The 12354-nt window shown below is 44.1% G+C and overlaps 1 long non-coding RNA gene across 1 annotated transcript in view; it reads left to right on the top strand.

The window, feature by feature from the left end:
- Positions 1–12354, top strand: part of LOC139753457 (uncharacterized) — a 192749-nt gene that overhangs the window by 172792 nt on the left and 7603 nt on the right. The window lies entirely within an intron of this gene.

Genomic DNA, 12354 nt, shown 5'->3' with positions numbered 1-12354 from the left:
TAGACCAGTCATGAGGCCAGGTGGTGGTTAGGGTACCAGTGAGACCAGCTGGTAGTGAGGCCATCAATGAGGCCAGCTGGTGGTTAGGCCACCAGTGAGGCCAGCTGGTAGTGAGGCCACCAGTAAGGCCAACTGGTAGTTAGGCCACCAGTGAGGCCAGCTGGTAGTTAGGCCGGTTGCTGGTTAGACCACTAATGAGGCCAGCTGGTGGATAGGTCACCAGTGAGGCCAGCTGGTGGTTAGGACACTAATGAGGCCAGCTGGTGGATAGGCCACCAGTGAGGCCAGCTGGTAGTTAGGTCCACGAGAGAGACGAAGGTTGGGTCTGTGGCGCTGGCTGGGAGGCAATTATACTCCTTTCCAGGCCTCGCTGGTGGTCTGAGAACTAATTATGATAATTAATGTTTTTCATTCAAGAAACCGTAGGGAACGAAGGTAACAGTTCACTCTTTTCTTTTGTGAAATTTCGTCAGCAGGGAATTGTTGGGGTTATGCCTTTTTGTGTTTTTAGTAATGATAATCTCTTTCCAGTTTTAGCATTAGATTCACAATAGACTACGTCTGTTCAAGGGACATGCATAAGAGAGGGGAACACCTTGCTCCGCTGGCCACACTTTCTGAACCCCTCCACCCCAAACACCCTCCTCCTCCTGCTGCTACACTGGACCTTGTTTTCTTCATTCCTTTAAAACAACCTCTACGCCGCTGGGCGCTCTTAGTGGCCACCGGATTCTCCAGTAGCGTTTAAAGTAGATTGTTACTTGTAGGATGGGGTGGACACCACGATTTGTAGCCTTGATGTGGTACAATTCTTTTTTGTGTGTGTGTGGTCTATGCTAAAGGAGGCTCTTGCCTGTGGTTCTGAACGGAGTAAAGATGGACTTGGGGGACTTGACGAAAGTAGGGAGTGTTGATTGAAGAGTAGAGACTGACTAACTGACTGACTGACCTGTGCGATGGGAAATGTGAACTAACTTTTGGTGTTGACTGTATCGGATACTTTACCTCTGGCGTTGAATAGATCAGAGACTGAACCTCTAGCGTTGAGTAGAGCGGAGCCTGAACGTCCAGCGTTGAACAGAGCGGAGACTGAACCTCTAGCGTTGAATAAAGCGGAGGCTGAACGTGCAGCGTTAAACAGAGCGGAGACTGAACCTCTGGCGTTGAATAGATCGGAGACTGAACGTCTAGCGTTGAATAAAGTGGAGACTGAACCTCTGGCGTTGGATAGATCGGAGACAACCTCTGGCGTTGAATAAAGCGCAAACTGATTCTCAGGCGTTGACTCACACGGTGACTGAATCTCTGACATTGAACAGAGCGGAGACTGAACCTTTGACGAGGAACCAAAATGTAGACTAACATTGCTCAGAGAATTACTCGTAGGGTAGACCCGCGTCCAGTCTGTAGCTCACACAGCGGTGAGAGAAAGTAATTAATGTGTGACGCTAAATAGAGCAGCTATTAACCTGCTATCCTCCCTAGAGCAAGAAAAAAATTGTTGCATTACGTTAATTTTTGGCAGATATTGACCTGTTGTCCTCTCCAGAATAAGGGCTATTGGAGAGTTGTTGATTTCAACGGGGGTGAAGGTGTATGGGTGTGTGTAGATGGGGTTTCCCGAGCAAGCTAGCGCCATCAGTCAGGTCAATACCGTGATGGCTGCAGACACAGCTAAGCGACCGCATCTCTGGATGAAGTGCAACAAGAATAGTCCCCGAAGGTATTTCTCTGATAGGCTGCCTTCAGAGACCACACATCACACCCTCATGCGTTTTCATACCCTTGTCCTCACGATACTACCCCCCCAACCCTCACACCTCATCCTTTGATTCGTGTCCGTCGGCATACAACAGGGACCTCATCCCAACTCATTACTGTACTCCAAACAGATGCTGGGACTAGTCAAAAACTTTGTTGTGTAATTCACCCGCAACATCGAAATTTGATGTTCTCTTTGATAAAGAAGACTCCAGTTATGGGCGAAAGTCTTCGTCTACGGCAAACCACGAAATATGAGGCAAAAGAAAAAGTTGATCGAAATATAGAAACTGTGGTCAGAGTTATGAAGGAAGAAAGAAGAAAAGGTTGATAACGAAATCTTTAAGCCAGAAGGAAGAAGAGGAGGTTAATAAAGAGATCTTTAAGACAGAAGAAAGAAGAGGAGGTTAATAAAGAGATCTTTAAGACAGAAGAAAGAAGAGGAGGTTAATAAAGAGATCTTTAAGACAGAAGAAAGAAGAGGAGGTTAATAAAGAGATCTTTAAGACAGAAGGAAGAAGAGGAGGTTGATAAAGAGATCTTTAAGAGAGAAGGAAGAAGAAGAGGTTAATAAAGAGATCTTTAAGACAGAAGAAAGAAGAGGAGGTTAATAAAGAGATCTTTAAGACAGAAGAAAGAAGAGGAGGTTAATAAAGAGATCTTTAAGACAGAAGGAAGAAGAGGAGGTTGATAAAGAGATCTTTAAGAGAGAAGGAAGAAGAAGAGGTTAATAAAGAGATCTTTAAGACAAAAGGAAGAAGAAGAGGTTGATAAAGAGATCTTTAAGACAAAAGGAAGAAGAAGAGGTTAATAAAGAGATCTTTAAGACAAAAGGAAGAAGAAGAGGTTAATAAAGAGATCTTTAAGACAAAAGGAAGAAGAAGAGGTTTATAAAGAGATCTTTAAGACAAAAGGAAGAAGAATAGGTTAATAAAGAGATCTTTAAGACAGAAGGCAGGTAGTACATAATTGGTTTATTGAATACGTTAGGATGACACAATCAAGGCCGATAAGTTAGTCTCATCGACACAAGAGAGGAAGAGCAACAGTCCTCACACAGACGGTGGTGGACAGTGCCAATGTTAGGACGTCCGGTCGCGCATCCCTCAGCGGCTGTTACCTGCAGCCAACTCCCTCCTCCAGAACACCCTGAATGATTAAGTGAAAGAACAAAAAAACTTCAAAAATGTGTTTTAAAAATGTTCAGTATCATAATTGCTCCCCAGACGTTTATCAAAACATTTAACGACTTGCTTTTCAAACCACCCGGATGAGAACAGATCCTAACGAAGTAATTAACTAGGATCACAAAAAAACTTAGTCTGTTTCTAAAGGCAAGTTACTCCCTCGGGAGATTAAGTTTCTAACTTGAAAACTTAAGTGATGATCTAACCACAGGGTACATTCATATCAAAAGATAGTCTTGATATCTATATCTAGTCATAATATCTATATCTATAAAGCTATGGTACTTTATTCTCACTGGATATCAGATGGTTGAATACTTCACAAAAGAATATTGAATTCTTTCGTAAAAACCTGCCAGGCCCATTAATGATTTAGATGCCCAGAAATGAATATGGTATTTTGATTAATTATAACTCTCTCTCTCTCTCTCTCTCTCTCTCTCTCTCTCTCTCTCTCTCTCTCTCTCTCTCTCTCTCTCTCTCTCTCCTCAGACTTCCTGGGATTATATTTAAACCGTTGTGAATAATGGCCTCCGTCTCAGGGCTCTGGAATATTTTTTTTCATAATATTATGATCAATGGATTGATGTGATGTAGTTTACTGCACATAAGAAACGTGGTTAGCATCACTAAACCATCAGTGTAAAACCTCATCAACCACACTCTCCTCCCTTTCAGATACCGACCAATTTCATTTATGGAATCAATTAACATTTTCAGTCATAGAAATGGTAATATCAAATGAGTTTCAGAATCATAAATCTTTCCTCATCAACTCCCTGAGGTCTGTATGACTCTTAAAAAGAGGAATATATATATATATATATATATATATATATATATATATATATATATATATATATATATATATATATATATATATATATTGGAAAGGATGACTATTTTGCGCGTGATCAAGATATTCTTACGAGTCTTCGGTGAAAATGAAACACGAAAAGTTGCCAAGTGCACTTTCGTGTAATAATCACATCATCAGGGGAGACACAAGAGAGAAATATAACAGTCAGTTGATATACATCGATGTATATCAACTGACTGTTATATTTCTCTCTTGTGTCTCCCCTGATGATGTAATTATTACACGAAAGTTGCACTTGGGAACTTTTCGTGTTTCACTTTCACCGTGGACTCATAAGAATATATATATATATATACATACATATATATATATATATATATATATATATATATATATATATATATATATATATATATATATATATATATATATATGTCACATTTTGACTGCGGGACCAAAATGATTATCGGAGACAAAACAATTATGTTCGAGACTATTTCAATTCATTTCTGTCATAGATAATTTCCTTTCAGTGATTTTATCAAATTGACCCATAATTTTCTTTTTTTTGGTGTGTGTGTGTGTGTGTGCGTGTGTGTGTGTGTTTTGGGGGAGGGGGCTAAGTGATGTGTACTGATGACCAAGGCGCAAAGACTGACCTCTGACACAGGTCATTGATGATATCCTGACACCTGGCAGTCATAACTGGAAATTGACCTGTGAAGCTGACCCTCAGCGATCATTACTGGAACCTGCCTGACCCGAGGAACTGCTGACCACAGCACACACTGACCTATGACCCTGACCAGAGCCGAGGGCTGACCTGTGGCAGTGACCATTGTAGTTGATACTGACCTGTGGCGCTGACCAGGGCAATACTTGACCTCCTCCCGAAAAAAACAACCAGAAAGCTTGGTGACCTTTGACCCTTGAAGAACAGACAAAACTGACCAGTTCACAAATATTTTGTGTAGATTATGTGGGTCATCTACAGAAGAAAATATCTGTGTGTGTGCTGCTCTCTGTGAACACTGACTGAAACAGGGCTAAGTAGAAGGGGAAACAGATGAAGAAAGATTATCACTGAAGAGGACATCATACTTCCGATCAATATCTATACGATTAGACACTAAGATCTAGGTCGTCTGGCAGCGAGGCACAAAATGCACAACAGCCCGTCTTGTTCCACATCAGTCGGCCCAGAAATGATGGATTTTTGTGCTTTTGTAGTGGACCGTTCGAAAGAAAATGTAAAAGACGATAAAACAAGGTAGAAAGAGCAAGAAGCAATATGGCTCTCTTCTTGCATAAGGAGACGCAATAACTGCAGGAGAGAGACAGACGGACATTCTCTCACAAGACGATAGTGTCTGGATCCTAACCCTGGTGTCAGGAGGTGATGGAACTCTACAAAGTATGGCTATCTGATCCTTGAACCCTTAACGTCGGATATTAAGCCATATATGAAAAGAACATCAAATGAAGAAGTGGCAGAGGCGTATTACAACACCACGATACATACCTACCAACTGTCAACCCAATCGGTAAAGAAATGAGGGGAAATTTGTAGAATTTTGTGTGAGAAAAAGAGAGAGAAAAATAACCATTGAATATACTCTCTCACCCTCCCAATGGAGAGAGAGAGAGAGAGAGAGAGAGAGAGAAGGAGAGGGAGAGAGAGTCACACCGTAGGTTATTTATTCATACGTATATACGCTTAGCGTAGTGTTGGTCGATACATGGGCTATACGTTATACCAAAAGTTCCATTTTCTGTTGCTGGTCGATTTCTCAGCCATGGGAGGAGGGTAGTAAGACCCCTGACCTAGATCAGAGAAATGTAGCTTGGAGTTATGACTCGAGGAGGGGAGACTGTCTCGTAGCACAGGTTACAGCAGCGACTTGAGAGAGAGAGAGAGAGAGAGAGAGAGAGAGAGAGAGAGAGAGAGAGAGAGAGAGAGAGAGAGAGGACCTCTCTCTGTCTCGTTGACTGGTGGCCACCCGGATGGCGCTGACGAGACCAGAGGGATTGACCTGCGTCGCTGAAGAACAAAGACACTGGACATTGATTCTGATGAGCGACTCTGACGAGTGTGGCTGACCGCTGATTGATGTGACATTAAGAGTGAGAGAGGTGGCAGTGGCAGCCTGGACCAGGAAGGCTAGGACGTTGGTGTCAACTGGGCGGGAGCCAGGAAGTTCTTTACCAGTTGTATGTCAGGGGTTGCTTATATGTCTGCTGGAGGCAGTGTGGACCAAGAGATATGTCAGGGGTTGCTTATATGTCTACTGGAGGCAGTGTGGACCATGGGATAAGTCGGAGGTTGCTTATATATCGGCTGAAGGCAGTGCGGACCAGGAATTATATCATGGGTTGCTTATATGTCTGCTGGCGGCGGTATAGACCAGCAGATATGTCATGGGTTGCTTATATGTCTGCTGTAGTGTGGAGAAGCAGATATATCAAGGGTTGCTTATATGTCTGATGGAGGCAGTGTGGAACAGCAGATATGTCAGGAGATGCTTATATGCCTGATGGAGGCAGTGGACCAGGAGATATGTCAAGGGTTGTTTATTTGTCTGCTGGTGGCAATGAGGAGCAGAGCATATGTATTGGGTTGCTTATAAGTCTGCTGGTGGCAGTGAGGCCCAAGACATATGTCAGGGGTTTCTTATATGTCTGGTGGAGGACGTGTGGACCAGGAAATATGTCATGGGTTGCTTATATGTCTGCTGTTGGTGGTATGGACCAGGATTTATGTCATGGGTTCCTTATATGTCTGCTGACGGAATTGTAGACGAGGAGATATGTCTGAGGTTGCTTATATGTCTGCTAGAGGCAGTTTGGTCCAGGAGATATGTCAGGGGTATCTTAAATGTCTGTTGATGGCACTCTACACCAGGAGATATTTCTTAGGTTGATATGTCTGCTGGTAGCAAAGTGGACCAGAGATATGTCTTAGGTTGCTTATATATCTGCTGGTGGCAGGGTGGAATAGGTGGATATGTTATAGGTTCCTTACATGTCTGCTGGAGGCAGCGTGGTCCAAGAGGTATGTTATGGGTTGCTTATATATCTGCTGGAAGCAGCGTGGACTAGGTGATATGTCAGGGGTTGCTTATATGTCTGCTAGAGGCGGTGGACACCAGGATATATATCAGGGATTGTTTACATATCTGCTGGAGCAGTACATATGTCATGGTTTGCTGATATGTCTGCTGGAGACGGTGTTATCAAGGAGATATGTCATGGGTTGCTTTAATAATCTGCTGGAGGCAGTGTGGACCAGGAGATATGTCAGGAGTTGCTTATATATGTCTGCTGGAGGTAGTGTGGAATCGCTTATATGTCTGCTGGTGGCATTGTGGACCAGGAAATATATCAGGGGTTGATTATATGTCTGGTGGAGATAGTGTGGTTCAGAAGATATGTCAGGTGTTGCTTATAAAGAGGCAGTGTGGACCAGGAGATATGTCAGGTGTGTCTTATATGTCTGTTGATGGGAGTGTGGCCCAGGAGATATGTCAGGGGTTGCTTATATAGCTGCTGGTTGCAGAGTGGACCAGCAGATATGTCATAGGTTGGATATATGTCTGTTGGAGGCATTATAGACCGGGAGATATGTCAAGGATGTCTTATATGTCTGTTAGTGGCAGAATACACCAGGAGATATGTCATGGGTTCCTTATATGTCGGGTGGTGGCAGCGTGGACCAGAAGATATGTCAGGGGTTGCTTATATGTCTGCTCGAAGCAGTGTAGACCAAGTGATATGTCAGGCGTTGCTTATATGGCTGCTTGAGTCTGTGTGGAAAAGCAGATATGTCAAGGTTGCTTATATGTCTGCTAGAGGCGTTGTAGACCAGAATATATGTCAAAGGTTGATACATGTCAAGCTGAAGGTTATGTGGACCATTGAATATGTCAGGAGTTGCTTATGTGTCTCCTGCGAGCAGTATGGACCAGGAGATATGTCAAGGGTTCCTTTTATAGTTGGTAGACGCAGAGTGGACCAGGAGATATATCAGGGGTTGTTTATATAGTTACTAAAGGCAGTAAGGTCCAGGAGATATGAATTTGCTTTTATGTCTGCTGGAGGCAGTGTGGACAAGCATGATTGGTTACATGTCTGCAGGAGGCTGTATGGACCAGGTGGTATGTCAGGGGTTGCTTATGTCTTCTGGAGGCGGTATAGACCAGTAGATATGTCAGGGGTTGCTCATATAGCTGCTAGAGGCAGTCTGGTCCAGGAGATATGTCAGGGGTATCTTAAATGTCTGTTGGTGGCACTGTACACCAGGAGATATTTCTTGGGATGCTTATATGTCTGCTGGAGGCAGTGTGGACTAGTAGATAAGTTACGGGTTGTCTATATGTCTCCTGGTAGCAGTGTGAACCAAGAGATATGTCAGGGATTACTTATATAGCTTGAATAGGCAGTGCGGACCAAGAGATAGGTCAGGTGGTTGTTGATATGTCTTCTGGTAGCAGAGTGGACCAGAGATATGTCTTAGGTTGCTTATATATCTGCTGGTGGCAGGGTTTAATAGGGGATATGTCATAGGTTCCTTACATGTCTGCTGGAGGCAGCGTGGTCTAAAAGGTATGTTATGGGTTGCTTATATGTCTGTTAGAGGTGGAGTATACCAGGATATATGTCAGGGGTTGTTTACATATCTGCTGGAGGCAATGTGGACCAGGAGATATGTCATGGGTTGCTTTTATGTCTGCTGGAGACATTCTGGACCAGGAAATATGTCAGGAGCTGCTTATATGTGTCCTAAACGCATATAGCTGGTAGATGCAAGGTGGACCAGGATATATGTCATGGGTTGCTCATATGTCTGTTGGAGGCAGAGTAGACCAGAGGATATGTCAAGTGTTGCTTATATGTCTGCTGGTGGCAGTTTGGGCCTGGAAATATGTCATGGGTTTCATATATGTTTACTGGAGGCAGTGTGGATTACGATATATGTCAGGAGTTGCTTATAGGTCTCCTGGAGGACGTGTGTTCCAGGAGGTAAGTCATGGGTTGTTTCTATGTCTGCTGGAGGCAGTGTGGGCCAGGACATATGTATGGGGTTGTATATATGTCTGCTGGAGGTAGTGTGGACGAGAAGATATGTCAGGGTTTGCTTATATGTCTGCTGTTGGCAATGTGGTCTAGGAAATGATATATCAGAGGTTGATTATATGTCTGGTGGAGATAGTGTGATCCAGAAGATATATCAGGTGTTGCTTATATGGAAGCAGTGTGGACCAGGAGATATGTCATGATGGGTTGCTTACATGTCTGATAAAGGCAGTGTGGACCTGGAGATATGTCAGGTGTGTCTTATATGTCTGTTGGTGGGAGTGTGGCCCAGGAGATATGTCAGGGGTTGCTTATATAGCTGCTGGTTACAGTATGGACCAACAGATATGTCATGGTTTGTATATATGTCTGTTGGAGGCATTATGGGGCAGGAGATATGTCAAGGGTGTGTTATATGTCTGTTGGAGGCATTATGGGGCAGGAGATATGTCAAGGGTTGCGTATATGTCTGGTGGTGGCAGTGTGAACCAGGTGATATGTCATGGGCTGCCTAAACATCTGCTGGAGGCAGGATGCACCAGGGGATATGTCAGGAATTGCTTTTATGTCTGCTCGAAGCAGTGTAGACCAAGAGATATGTCAAAGGTTGCTTGTATGTCTGCTAGAGGCAGTGTAGACCAGAATATATGTCATTGTTACATGTCTGTTGAAGGCTACGTGGACCAGGAGATATGTCAGGAGTTGCTTATATGTCTCCTGGAAGCAGTGTGGACCGGGAGATATGTCAGGGGTTCCTTTTATAGCTGGTAGACGCAGTGTGGACAAGGAGATATATCAGGGGTTGTTTATATAGTTACTAAAGGCAGTGTGGTCCAGGAGATATGTCAGTTGTTTATATGTCTGTTGATGGCAGTGTACACAAGGATATATGTGAAGGGCTGCTTATATGTCTGCTGATGGCAATGTGGACAAGCATATATGTCATAGATTGGTTATATGTCTACAAGAGGCTGTATGGACCAGGTGATATGTCAGGGGTTGCTTATATGTCTGCTAGAGGCAGTGTGGACCAGATGATATGTCAGGGGTTTCTTATATGTCTGCTGGAGGCGGAGCTGACCATGAGATATGCCAGGGGCTGCTTATATGGCTGCTGGTGGCCGTGTGGAGCAGAAGATATATATGGGGTTGTTTATATGTCTGCTGGAGGTAGTGTGTACCAGAAAATACGTCAGGGGTTGCTTATATGTCTGCTGGTGGTAATGTGGACCAGGAAATACATCAGGGGTTGGTTATATATTTGTTGGAGATAGTGTGGTCCAGAAGATATTTCAGGGGTTGCTTATATGGAGTTAGTGTGGACCAGGAGATATGTTATGGGTTGTTTATATGTCTGTTGGTGGCAGTATACACCAGGAGATATGTCAGGGGTTCCTTATATATCTGCTGGAGGCAGTGTGGACCAGGAGATATCTTATGGGGTGGTTACATATCTGCTGGTGGTAGTTTGGACCATGAAATATGTCAGGGGCTGCTTATATGTCTGCTGGAGGCATTAGAGACCAGGAGATATGTCAGGGGTTTGTTTATATAGCTTCTGGATGCAGTGTGAACCATGAAGTAGGTCAGGGGTTACTTATATGTCTGGTGGTAGCAGCAATGTGGACAAGTAGATATGTCAGAGGTCCACACTGCTGGAGGCAGTGTGGACCAGAAGATATTCTAGAAGTTGCTTATATGTCTGCTGGAGATAGGGTGGACCAGGAGATATGTCAGGGGTTGTTTATATCTGCTGGAGGCAGTGTGGACCACATGATATGTCATGGGTAACTTATACAGCTGTTGGTGGCAGTGTGGACCAGGAGATATGTCAGGGGTTGCTTATATGACTGTTGGTGGCTGTGTGGACAAGCAGATATGTCAGGGGTTTCTCATGTGGCTTTTAGAGTCAGTGTGGACCATGAGATATATCATGGGTTGCATATGTAGCTTCTAGAGGCAGCCTGGACCGGCAGATATGTCATGCGTTGTTTATATAGCTGTTGGAAGCAGTGTAGACCAGAAGATACGTCAGTGGTTGCTTATATGTCTACTGGTGGCAGTGTGGACCAGGTGATATGTCAGGCGTTGCATATATGTCTGTTGGTGGCAGTGTGGACTAGGAGATATGTCAGGGGTATCTTATATGTCTGGTGGAGGAAGTGTGGACCAGGAAATATGTCATGGGTTGCATGTATGTCTGTTATTGGTGGTGTGGACCAGGATTTATGTCATGGGTTCCTTATATGTCTGCAGATGGAAGTGTGGACAAGGAGATATGTCTGAGGTTGCTTATATAGCGGCTAGAGGCAGTGTGGTCCAGGAGATATGTCAGGGGTGTCTTAGATATCTGTTGGTGACATTGTACACCAGGAAATATGTCAAGGGTTGCTTATTCTTTGCTGGTGGCAGTGTGGACCACGTGATATGTCAGGGTTACTTATATGTCTGCCGAGGGCAGTGTGGACCAGGAGATATGTCTTGGTTGCTTATATGTCTGCTGCAGGCATTTTAGGCCAATTCGTATATCACGGGTTTGTTACATGTCCCCTGGTAGCAGTGTGGACCAGGAGATATGTTAGGAGTTGCTTATATAGCTGCTGGTTGCAGCGTGGACCAGCAAATACGTCATGGGTTGTATATATGTCTGTTGGAGGCATTATGGGTCAGGAGATATGTCATATGTCTTATATGTCTGTTGGTGGCAGTATACACCAAGAGATATGTCAAGGGTTGCTTATATGTCGGGTGGTGGCAGTGTGGACCAGGAGATATGTCAGAGGTTCCTCTTATAGCTGGTAGACGGCAGTGTGGACCAGGAGATATATCAGGGGTTGCTTATATAGCTGCTAGAGGCAGTGTGGTCCAGGAGATATGTCATGGTTTGCTTTTATGTCTGCTGGAGGCAGTGTGGACCAGATGATATGTCAGGGGTTGCTTATATGTCCTCTGGAGGCGGTGTGGACCGTATGTCAGTGGTTGCTTATATATATGCTGGAGGCAATATAGACCAGCGGATATATCAGGGATTGCTTATATGGCTGCTGGTGGCTGTGTGGAGCAGAAGACATATATGGGGTTGTTTATATGTCTGATGGAGGCAGTGTGGCCGAAAAGATATGTCAGGGGTTGCTTATATGTCTGCTGGCTGGTGGTAATGTGGACTAGGAGATATATCAGGGGTTGGTTATATGCCTGTTGGAGATTGTGTGGTCCAGAAGATATGTCAGGGTTTGCCTATATGGAGGCAGTGTGGACAGGAGATATGTCAAAGGTGTTTTATATGTCTGTTGGTGGCAGTATGCACCAGGAGATATGTCAAGGGTTGCTTATATGGAGGCAGTATGCACCAGGAGATATGTCAGGGGTTCCTTATATATGTGCTTGAAGCAGTGTGGACCAGGAGATATCTTATGGGGTGGTTGTATATCTACCGGTGGTAGTTTGGACCATGAAATATGTCAGGGGTTGCTTATATGTCTGCTGGAGGCATTATAGACCAGGAGATATGTC

This window comes from Panulirus ornatus, chromosome 2 (assembly GCF_036320965.1).
Source record: "Panulirus ornatus isolate Po-2019 chromosome 2, ASM3632096v1, whole genome shotgun sequence".
Lineage (NCBI taxonomy): Eukaryota > Metazoa > Arthropoda > Malacostraca > Decapoda > Palinuridae > Panulirus > Panulirus ornatus.
Note: the sequence above shows the minus strand (reverse complement) of the source record. Positions and strands in the feature narration are given on the sequence as shown.